The sequence below is a fragment of the Spermophilus citellus genome, assembly GCF_964194105.1.
Source record: "Spermophilus citellus genome assembly, chromosome: 2".
Taxonomy (NCBI): domain Eukaryota; kingdom Metazoa; phylum Chordata; class Mammalia; order Rodentia; family Sciuridae; genus Spermophilus; species Spermophilus citellus.
The window spans coordinates 193,021,348-193,032,867 of NC_138183.1; positions in this window are offsets into that span (position 1 = coordinate 193,021,348).

An 11,520-nucleotide genomic window follows, 5' to 3' on the forward strand; every position below is an offset into this window, starting at 1 on the left:
CTTCCTAGATTATTGCCCCATTGCATATCTGACTCTCCAGACTTTCTGTCAACTCTGTATCCTTTTAGTAAATTCCTTCTCTACATCCCTCATCCCCATACTGGGGATTGAACCCAGAGCTTTGAACATGCTAGGCAGGAGCTCTGCCATTGAGCTACACCCTCAGCCCCCACTTTTTTCTTAAATCATTCACAGTTTCTTCATTTGCATTGCAGTACTCTGAGCAAGATATTGGCTTGTTGTTTTTGAAGTGTCATCTGAAAATGCTTGTTAGGATGTTTTGTAGATTATAAAATGACACAAGAAGCTTGGGCCAACAGTCTAGAGCAGAAGTCCAAATAGCATGTGTTGCTCTTTTTTTCAGTCCCACTTGTACCACAGGCCACCAGAAGTGGGACTCACAGACTCACTTTAGTGCAGGATGCCAACTAGAACAAATGGCAGTGCAGTCACATGTACCAGCGATTCCTCCAGCTGCTTTCAGTCTGCTACCCTTGCCATACTTTCTGAGAGTTGCATTGCTGCCAGAATTCCCTGCCATCCTTCCCACAGTGCCTCTACCCAAATAGCTCTCCGTGGTTCCATACCACCACTAACCCTTCATCACTTCTCCTCCACATCACTGCAAATCTTTTCTCTTCCCTGCAGCTGGTGGCTCTAGCTTCTCTCTCCCAAATTGACAGAATCTGATGTGAATCAAGGCAATCAGTCTAGTTCCAGGTGGAAACGGCTTTTTCTCTTTTCAGGACCAAGAACCCTTCTGGCCAGCCCAGGCATTGCTGGTTACATTCTGAGACCTCACACATCTATGAAGAAAAGGGGTCAGACCACACCATGTGCCGCTTCTCCTTCACTCCCCTTATCTCTTCAGGTAGCCTCTTCTTCCTGAGGTCTTCCTCCCTCAAACCAGATTTCCCCTTGAGAGTTCACCCCTTCCTTTTGGGTTTAAAGGTGCTTGCTACACTCAGTGATAGAGCACTTGTCTAACACATGTGAGGCATTGGGTTAATTCTCAGCACCACATAAAAGTAAATAAAATAAAGGCCCGTCAACAACTAAAAAAAAAATGCTTCCTACATTCTTACTATCAGACATCTACAGTTCTTTCCCTTTTGTTTCGGAGGAAGAATTTGTCCTTTTAAGCAAAATGAATCCCTCTAACCATGATTCTCACATCATTTTCCCAGCCTCTTCCAGACCCTTTCCTAATGCTGTATGAATACAAATAAGACTTGATCTCTGCCTCCTCAAAATCACAGCCTAATAGAGAGGCAAAAATATAAGTAACTATAGCAGACTTTCAAGGGCTATAACAGATGTATATGGGATGTTACAGAAGCTGAGAGCAAAGGTGGGGGTATGGGGGGAAGGTTTCACAGAGGAGGGGAGATTCAAGTTGTTTTGAAGGAAAAAGAGGTATTCACCAGGTAGAGACAGAGAAAAGTATTTCAGGTGGAGAGAAAACAAGAAGATACAAATGTATAAAAAAAAAGTTTGGGGTCTATATGGGACTGATTAAGGAATTCAATGTGCTAGAACATTGGGTTGGATTATGAAGCTAGAAAATGGGAGAAAATTTATTGAGCAATTACTATGTGACAGGTATCATACTAAGCAATAATATACCTATGATTTAAGCCCATAAAGTGAGTGTGTGGATATGTGTGTGTGTGTGTGTGTGTGTGTATACACACACACACACACACACACACACACACATATATACATACCAGGGATTGAACCCAGGGGTGCTTAACCACTGAGCCACATCCCCAGCCCTTTTATGTATTTTATTTAGAGACAGGTCTCACTGAGTTACTTAGGGCCTCACTAAGTTGCTGAGGCTGACTTTGAACCCATGATCCTCCTGCCTCAGCCTCCTGAACTGCTGGGATTACAGGCATGCACCATCATGCCCGGCAAGGTGGGTATAATATTAACTCAATTTTACTGAGTTGGGACCTTGGGAAACAGTGAAAGATTCAGTATATGGACCAAGGGAGTATTATCTATATTTTATCAGGTTAATTGTTCATTCTATAATCATCAGTGAGGAATAAAAATCATCAAACTTCATCCCACCTCATAGAGTCAAGATATCATTGGAGAAAGCATGATGTAGCTAACATTCATTCATTCAACAAATATCTTTTGAGCACCTATGAAATGACAGGATAATATAGCTGCTGAGAATTCAGCAGCAAACAAGGAAGGCAAAGTATGGATGCTGAATTAGTTTGGGTGGTGTCCACTTTACACATGGTATTTGGAACATTCCCAATGATGTGGAATGATTGGATATTATCCCCTTAGTCATGCCATTAATGAATTTCAAAATACAGTGCATAGAAACAAAATTCTATTTAACCAACAAGCACAGTGATGGTACAAAATAGTTCTTTTATGTCTCTGAATTTCCTATTCAGATACTATAAATCCACTTAGAATTGCAGCTGGTCTCACTTTCTCTGCATCTCCTTCCCATCCCATCAGTCTTTCTCTCAGAGTGTTCTTCTTCCTGTACAATCTGGCCAATGATTCCAAGCAACCAATTACCTCTTCAATTTAGTTGTTCTTTTTTTAAAAAAAATTAAATGATTAGTAAAAACTCTATATATGTATGATGTATAGTTGTTCTTTTAGCAGAGTAGATAGAGGTGACTTTAAGAAGTCCTTTAGCAGCTGCATGTGGTGGCTATAATCCCAGCTACTCTGGAGGCTGAGTCAGAAGGAGGATTGCAAGTTCAGGCCAAACCTAGGTGAGAACCTGTCTCAAAGTCAAATTAAAAGGCCAGGCATGGTAGTGCCTACCTGTAATTCCAGCCACTCAGAAGGCTAAGATAGGATGATCACAAGTTCAAGGCCAGCCTCAGCAACTTAGTGAGACTCTGTCTCAAAATTAAAAAAAAAAAAAAGGGCTGGGGATGTGGCTCAGGGGTTAAGCCCTCTGACTTTAGTCCCTGATACCTTAAAATAAATAAATGAATAAATAATATTAATAATAAAATAAAAAATATCGGGGATGTAGCTCAGTAGTAAAGTGCCCCCAGGTTCAATCCCCAATACAGAGGGGGAAAATAAGTTCTTTAAGATTCATGATATAGAGAATAAAGGGGGAAGTGGACAACCAGCTCTCCCCAACTGCATTTCAGAGTGAAACATCTAAAAGACAAAGCTCTGTCTGCTCGTATTGATCACCTTTTTCTGGTGTAAATCACATGTCCTATTTTAAGTCTGTCTCTTTTCCCAATGTCACCAAGAAATCCTTCTACTACCTTCACTTTGCCCAGACCAAGTCCCCAAGCAAAAAGTGAGTCATGGTCCTACTCCAAGAAAAGAGAGTCATTGAAACCTCATTTTTCATTAATAAATGGGTGGATAATTATATGGAGCAGAATGAAGAATTTGCCTCAGAAGAAAACATCAGGGGAGCTACAAAAGAGCCTCTCAGAGCTTGACCTTCTCTAATTTGGAAAGAAACAGATACAAGATGAGTTCCAATGAAGGCTGAGAATAGCATAATCTCCCATGTTCCTTTGCTCTGGAGGGAGACAGGATTCTATACCAATTTACCAGTAATCAGTGAGGAATCTGGCTGATTCTGTTCTAGAATGGTCATTGTCCCACAGTTCTTTGTTTGCCAGGCTCTGAGCTCCTCTATCCCATCCTTGGGAACAGATGTCCCAAGTCTGTGATGTCACCTAGTGACCACTAGGGGGCAAACAGAGACTACACAGCCTCTTCCACCCAGTTTCCATGGAGCCAAACTCAGAATGGCTGGAATCAGCTTTAGAAATATTCCGAGGCTTCTGATCAAACCTCTTTGTTTACAGAGATGGGGGGGGGGGGAAGCAACTAAGGTTTAAATAGGGGAAATAATTTGTCAAAGCTATATAGTGAGTTGTAGGAACTAGAAACCAAGTCTTCTGACTACTCCAATTCTATATACGTTCCAACACACTAAGCTTTCTCCTGTCTCATATTTAATTCTAGGATACACTGAGTTTTTTTGAGGGGGAGGATGGGGCAGGACATACTGGGAATTGAACCCAGAGATATTCTACCACTGAGCTATATCCCCAGCCCTTTTATTTTTTATTTTATTTTGAGACAGGGTCTTACTAAGTTGTATAGGTCCTCGCTAAGTTCCTGAGGCTGGTCTGGAACTTGCGATCCTCCAGCCTCAGCCTTCCAAGTCTCTGTGATTACATGCCTAATTATACTGGTTTTTAATATGTTCTCTATGAAAGGACTTGTCTACTGAATTTGATTTTAAGAACATGGGATCAACACTGTACATCTTCCCTCCAGCACCTGTTACATTGCTCTTTGGGAAGCCTGTGCTCAATACAAGATGGAAGATTTCAACAAACACTGTGAAATTTCTACGTGACAGGTTCAGCAATGATTCCTGAACACAGAGATTTAAAAATATACCATCCCTGCACTCAAAAAGCTCAATTACTAAGAAGGAATACAGATGTGAGTTCAGGAGGGGAGAGGTGAATAGTGGTATAAACAATATAGAAGCATAGAAAAGGAAGTGACCAACTACTGAATAGATACAGAATTGAGTCAATGAAAACTCATCAAAAAAAGGGAAAGGGAATTTAAACAGAAGTAGCAGCAGAGGAAGCCAACACAGAGACATGAGAATATGGTGTGTCAGGCGAAAATGGCTGGCTCTGAGCAGCCAGAGCATACTATGTGTAAAAAGCTGCCCCAGGGGTGGAGGAGGAGTAAACAAGTTTGCAATCAACTGTAAAGTTGTTGTTCACTCTTCATTCATCATTCAATAGGCATTAAGTACTCCCGTGTGCAAACAGCACTGTTGTTGAGAATGATAGTGGGGAATGATAATAAAAAAGTGAGGATAGTAATAATAATGAGGAAAATACTATGGTCTTGAATCTGGGATTTAAGCCTCATATGAGTCATATAACACAAATCAGTGTTCTACCTTCTGTTTATTTTATTTTTAATTCACTTTTCCTGCTGCATTGCTTCCACATATATGATGAATGTTCCTAAAATCCACTGAACTTTCCATGAAAAGTGTGGCAAGTCCAGCCTCACAAAGTGACACAGTACAAAGAGGTCAAGGATTCTCTGTGTGTCCAGAGAGACTGGAGTTATGACAGGAAGCAGAGTGGCTAGGGTGGGCAGACTAACTTGATTTCTCAGGACAATGAAGATTGGGCTGAAACGTGGTTGCATTAGTCCAGCTGCAGACCTAGGAAGTAAGGCTGGCTATTGAGAGATGCAAGCATTTGGGGTTTTGTTTGTTTGTTTGGGTTTTTGTATTATTGTGGTGCTGGGAATCAAACCCAAAGCCTGGTACATGCTAGGCAAATGCTCTACCACTGAGTTGCATCCCCAGCCCATGAGATGCACGCATGTTGAACTAGGAGGAGATAAAAGGAGAGAGGGATGAGTGATCCAACTCTGAGCTTTATTTTTTGTTTAATTTAATTTTTAATTTATTAGTTGTTTTTTCAAGTACTGGGAATTGAACCTCACACATGTAAGGGAACGCCTCTGCCACAGAGTTACACCCCCCATCCTTTTTTTAAATATTTATTTTTTGGTTGTAGTTGGACATAATACCTCCATTTTATTTATTTATTTTTATGTTGTGTTGAGGATCGAACCCAGGACCTTGCACGTGCTAGGTGTGCGCTCTACTGCTGAGTCACAATCCCAGCCTCCTTTTTTGTTTGTTTTTTAAGACTTTTCTGAGTTGCTCGGGCTGGCCTTGAACTGTCAATCCTACTGCTTCAGCCTCCCCGATAGATGAGATGTGTTAGTCAGCTTTTTGTTGCTGTGATCAAACTAAGAACAAATAGAGAACAACTTCGAGAAGAACAACTTCGAGAAGAAGAAGTTAATTTGGGCTCATGGATTCAGAAGGCCAGTTTATGGCTGGTAGACTTCATCACTCTGGGCCCAAGGGGAAGAGCACATCATGGGAGCACAGCTCAACTCATGGCAAGTTCATGGAAGCAGAGAAAGACAGCAGGAGCCAGAAACACAATATCCTCCCGAAGGCATGCACCAGTGTGCTACTTCCTCCAGCTACACTCTACCTACACTCCACCTGCCCACAGTTACTACCCAGGTAGTCCATTCAAATTATTAATCCATCAAATGGATTAATAACCATAGCATGGGATTATGTCATGTGCCACCACACTTGGTACATTTTTCATTTTATTTTGAAGACAATAAAATCATGAGGTACACACACGCACACACGCACACACAATCAGTAAACCCCTACTATGTGCTAGTTCCTGTTCAAGTTGCTAAAGATATAGCAATGATCAAGAATTAAGGTCTAGCTGGGCGCAATGGCACACACTTGTAATCCCAGTAGCTTGGGAGGTTGAGGCAGAAAAGATCATAAGTTCGAAGTAGTCTCAGCAACTTAGTGAGACGCTGTGTCAAAATAAAACATAAAAAGGGCTGGGATGTGGCTCAGTGGTTAAGTGTTCCTGGTTCAATCTCTAGTCCAAAAAAAAACATGAATTAAGGTCCAGCCTGTCATGGAGCTCTCATGCTTATGGGGGAGAGAGATCATATATAAGTGAAAAAATAGACTTCAAATAAAAAATGACACAGAGGAGAAAGAAACAAGGCAATATGACAGAAAATGACAGGAAGACAGACATTGTTAGAGAGGTTAGACCAGGAAACCTCACTGAAGATGTGACAGTTGAGTTGACTGAAGTATCAGCTGTGGAAAAAGCAGAGGGAGGAGTATTCCAAGCAGGATAAAGAGCAAAGGCAAAGCCCGTGAGGAGGGACTGGGTGACTTGGCATATCCAAGGGGATGGTAGAAAGGCCAGTGTGCTGCAGCACAGGGGAGAGAGAACTGAAATGGGGGGTCAGGCAGGGGTAGGTCCTGGAGGGATTTACAAATAGTAGTGAAAGATCTGGAAGGTGTTCTACCTGCCATCCAGAGGTTTAAGGTTTATCATATTTACATTTTTTTTTTAAAGAGAGAGAGAGAGAGAGAGAGAGAGAGAGAGAGAGAGAGAGAGAGAATTTTTAAATATTTATTTATTTATTAGTTCTTGGCAGACATAACATCTTTGTTTGTATGTGGTGCTGAGGATCAAACCCAGGCCGCACGCATGCCAGGCGAGCGCACTACCGCTTGAGCCACATCCCCAGCCCTATCATATTTACATTTTTAAAAGATAACTCTGATGGCTCCTCAGTCTCACCTTTGGGCTCCTTAGTCTCGCTTTGGTTGTGTGACCTGAGTCATATGGTACCATTATCAGGCACTCTAGCTACATCTTTACAGACCTACTGAAAGAAGCCTGAGGACAAACTGCTTTTCTAAAGTCCCTCTGAGTGTGGAGAAAGTGGGAGCAGAAGGTTCCTGCTCCATAGTTCTAGTGAGAATGCCTGCAGTAGAGGAGGTCCTGGGGGGTGGCAGAGCTTAGGACCTGGCCCACTAAGGAAGGAAAATCCCACTTCATGGATGCTGTTAAAGACCTTTGTCCCCACCCCATTCCCCTCCTCAAAGGGCTCTTCAAAATTAAGGGCTATTTATGTGTTCTTCCACTGTGGTTCCTTGATACAACCTTGACCACACTTGGATTGTCCTGGAAGAGAAATCCCATGGAGGGAGGAAAACCACCTAGGAATGTTTACATAGTCCCATAAAAACCATAGAGAGATGGGCTGGTGGTGCACACCTATATCTCAGCTGCTCGGAGGGTGAGGCAGGAGGATTTTGAGTTCAAAGCCAGCCTCACTAACTTAGCAAGGCTTTAAGCAACTCAACTTTAAGAAACTCCTGTCTCTAAATAAAATACAAAATAAGGCTGGGGATGTGGCTCAGTGGGTGAGTGCCCCTGAGTTCAATCCCTGATACCTCTCCCCCGCCCTACCCACCCAATCCCACACAGATAAATAAAGTGAGCTTCACTTTAAGAAGATCCACTCACTCATTCGCATAGATATTTATTGAGCACTCAATGCACTGGTCATAATTTGGGCGTTGAGGATTCACTCATCCCTTCTACAAACATTTACTTAGGTCAGCTAAATGCAAAATATCTGGATATCCAAATGAACATGTCGTACAGTAATGGTGAGTTTTGAATAAATATGTACTTGATTGGGAAGTTGGGAGTAGGATGATGATTATTCACTGTACAAATTAATTATTGAATAAGTTCCTTGAATAAGATTTTCCTCATAACATATAAATTGGTCCCAGCTTTAAAGAATCAATTTAGCCAGCTGTGGTGGTACATGCCAGTAATCCCAATAACTCAGGAGGTTGAGGCAGGAGGAATAAGTCCAAAGCCAGGGTAACTTAGTGAAACCCTATCTCAAAATAAAATTTAAAAGAGGATGTAGCTCACTGGTAGAATGTCCTTGGGTTCAATCCCCAGTACTAGACACACACACACACTAAGAGTTCATCTGTTTACTCCTTTGTAGGACATAATCAAGTAAAGGCAGTGTATAGTCATTCTTTACTTTTGATGCAAAATTGGTTTCAGGACCCCAGTGGATACTAAAATCCATGAATGCTCAAATCCCTGTCATAAAAAGACATAACATTTGCATATAACATACACACACTCCTCCTGTATGCAGACTTTAAGTCATCTCTAGATTACCTATGATAGCTAATACAATGTAAATGCAATGTAAATAGTTGACTGTATTGTTTGGGGAGTAACAACCAAAAAATGTCTGTACATGTTCAGTCCAGACAATGTTTTTTTTTCTGAATATTTTAGAATCACAGTGAGTGAATTTCTGGGTGCTAAATCCATACCTAGGAAGGGCAACTGTGCTACAGTCGGCTCAGGAGAGCCAAGTGTTAAATTTTCAGACATTTTGCAACCTAATGACTAAATACAATTAGTACCAAAAATTAAATTACAAAACCTACAATTAAATAAGTTATATTTAAAACAGAGGTAGTAAATACTCAAACACTACTACTATCATGCCCTGGAGGCTATAACATCTCTTGTGTCTATATAGAAGAAATACTGTATAATAGTGTCCTACTGTGCATCTCTTCTCAACTGTTCAGTGACGTCACATAAGTAGTTTCAATTCACCATAGTGGGAGTGGTTATACCACCATGAAAATAGCAACTGTAAAATTCAGAACTTTGCAAGGGGCAGTGAGTGGTACAAAACTGTAATTCCAGGGACTCGGGGAGGATGAAGCAGAAAGATTGCAAGTTCAAGGTCAACAACTTAGTGAGACCTTGTCTCAAAATAAAATATAAAAAGGACTGAGGATATATCTCAGCTACTTAATGAGACCCTGTGTCAAAATAAAAAATAAAAAAAGGGCTGGGGATGTCATCTCAGTGGTAAAGTGCCCCAGGGTTCAATTCTCTGTACCAAAAAAAAAAAAAAAAAGAAAGAAAGAAAAAATTCAGAACTTTTTTTTCTACTAGAGAGTTGGTTGTTACACATTTATCAGAAAAACACCAGTGTAGTCTCTAGTATGTAGGTCTCTTATATTTACTGCCTTGTGGTAAATCTTCTTTCAGAATTTTATTGATAGAATTAAGTGGACTAGTTTGAGAAGTCTTTCCTTGACTCTGATCTCTATGATTCATACTGCTAGGCTAATTTTACATAATTAAACAATCTGCAGCCTAGGAGGAAACTTTTAAGCCACAAATAACATGTTGTAAGAAGACTTTGAAGGAATAAGGATATAACTTTCATTTAGCAGCTACTATAGGCAAAGATATGTGCTGAAGCCTGGGGGAGATATGAGATGAACAGTAGTTTATATTCTCAAGGAATTCACTGTAAACAGGTTATACAAAACCTGTGGATAACACAATGTGGTCAGTGCCATACTAGAGAAACACAAGCGTGGAGAAGCTAACTCAGAGATGATCAAAGAGACTTCAAAGAGATCCTGGACCCTACACATCAGTATCTGTCTTGTTCTCTGTTGTGTCCCTAGCACCTGGCACACTACCTGGCACAGAATTGCCACTCAATAATTGTTGCATGAAGGAAGTAGATATCAATGGCATTTGAAAAATAAGTAAGCTTACCAGACAGAAAAGAGCAGGTACAGGAAGAGCACCCCAAGCAGAAGAAACAGAATGTGTAAACCAGGCATGCCTATAATCCCAGCTATTTGGAAGGCTAAGGCAGGAAGATCACAAGTTGGAGGGCAGCCTCAGCTACTTAATGAGACCCTGTGTCAAAGTAAAAAATTTTTTAAAAGGTTGGGGATGTCACTCAGTGGTAGAGTGCCCCTGGATTCTATCCCCAGTACCCATCAAAAAGAAAGAAAGAAAGAAAGAAAGAAAGAAAGAAAGAAAGAAAGAAAGAAAGAAAGAAAGAAAAGAAAAGAAAAGAAAAGAAAGAAAAAAGGAAGGAAGGAAGGAAGGAAGGAAGGAAGGAAGGAAGGAAGGAAGGAAGGAAGGAAGGAAGAGTATGTGCAGAGGCATGAAGGGAAAAGAGCTAAGCATATAAGGACAAAGTTTAATGTGGCCTAGGGGTCCAAGGCCCAGAACTGGTAAAGGTTAAAGCATGAAAGAGGGATTCTCTGCTTCAAATCTCTGCAGAGCTCTCAAAAGACAAGCATTATACAGAGCTGTGAGAGCAGAGCTAGGCGCAATGTAGGGGGTCACCGAGAATTGGATTCCAGTTTTATATCAAGAACTTCACAACAGAGCTGTCCAACAGTGAAATGGGCTGCCTTGGAAGCAATGGGCTATTCCTAGCAAGGAAGCAAGTACAGTCTGATGAATTCTTGGTGCAAGAAATCGCTATGGGTAGATGAATTTCCCTCCTAAGCAGATTTTGGAAGAATTTATCAAATCTCCTTTTCTAAAGGAGATTAAATAATAGATGGACATCTATCTTCAATAGTATTACTATAGAAGACCCAGAAACTTTCCTCAAGTGCTTGTATTTTGGTTTTGGTTTTGCACTGCTGGGGATCAGCCTACAAGCTAGATAAGCACTCAACCACTCAGTGAAGTCCCCAGCCAAGAGCTTGTTTCTTATGCTTCTTATTGATGAACACTGAGGTTAACAGTGGTGCTAATGGCACTCCCATGAAAGAATGATGTCTTTTCAAATCACTGAGGTCTTCAGCCCTTCCTACACTAACTATTTATTCAGTATCTTTGTGTGTCAGAGACTTTGCTAAGTGCTGAAAACAGATACAAATGAAAAAAAGGCATCCACTCCCACAGAGCAGGGTAGAAATGCAGATAAATATTTGGACTCCAGTAGCTACAATACCAAGTGTTGCGAGACACACAGGATTCAAAATTATTCTTTGAAGGAATCAGGGATGGCCTCAGAGGGGAAGTGATTCAGCTGACTCTATTTATTTATTTATTTGGTATTGGGGATTGAACCCAGGGACACTCAATCACTAATATATATCCCCAGCCCTTTTTTTGTATTCTATTTAGAGACAGGGTCTCACTGAGTTGCTCGGGCCTCACTAAATTGTTGAGGCTAGCTTTGAACTTGTGATCCTCCTGCCTT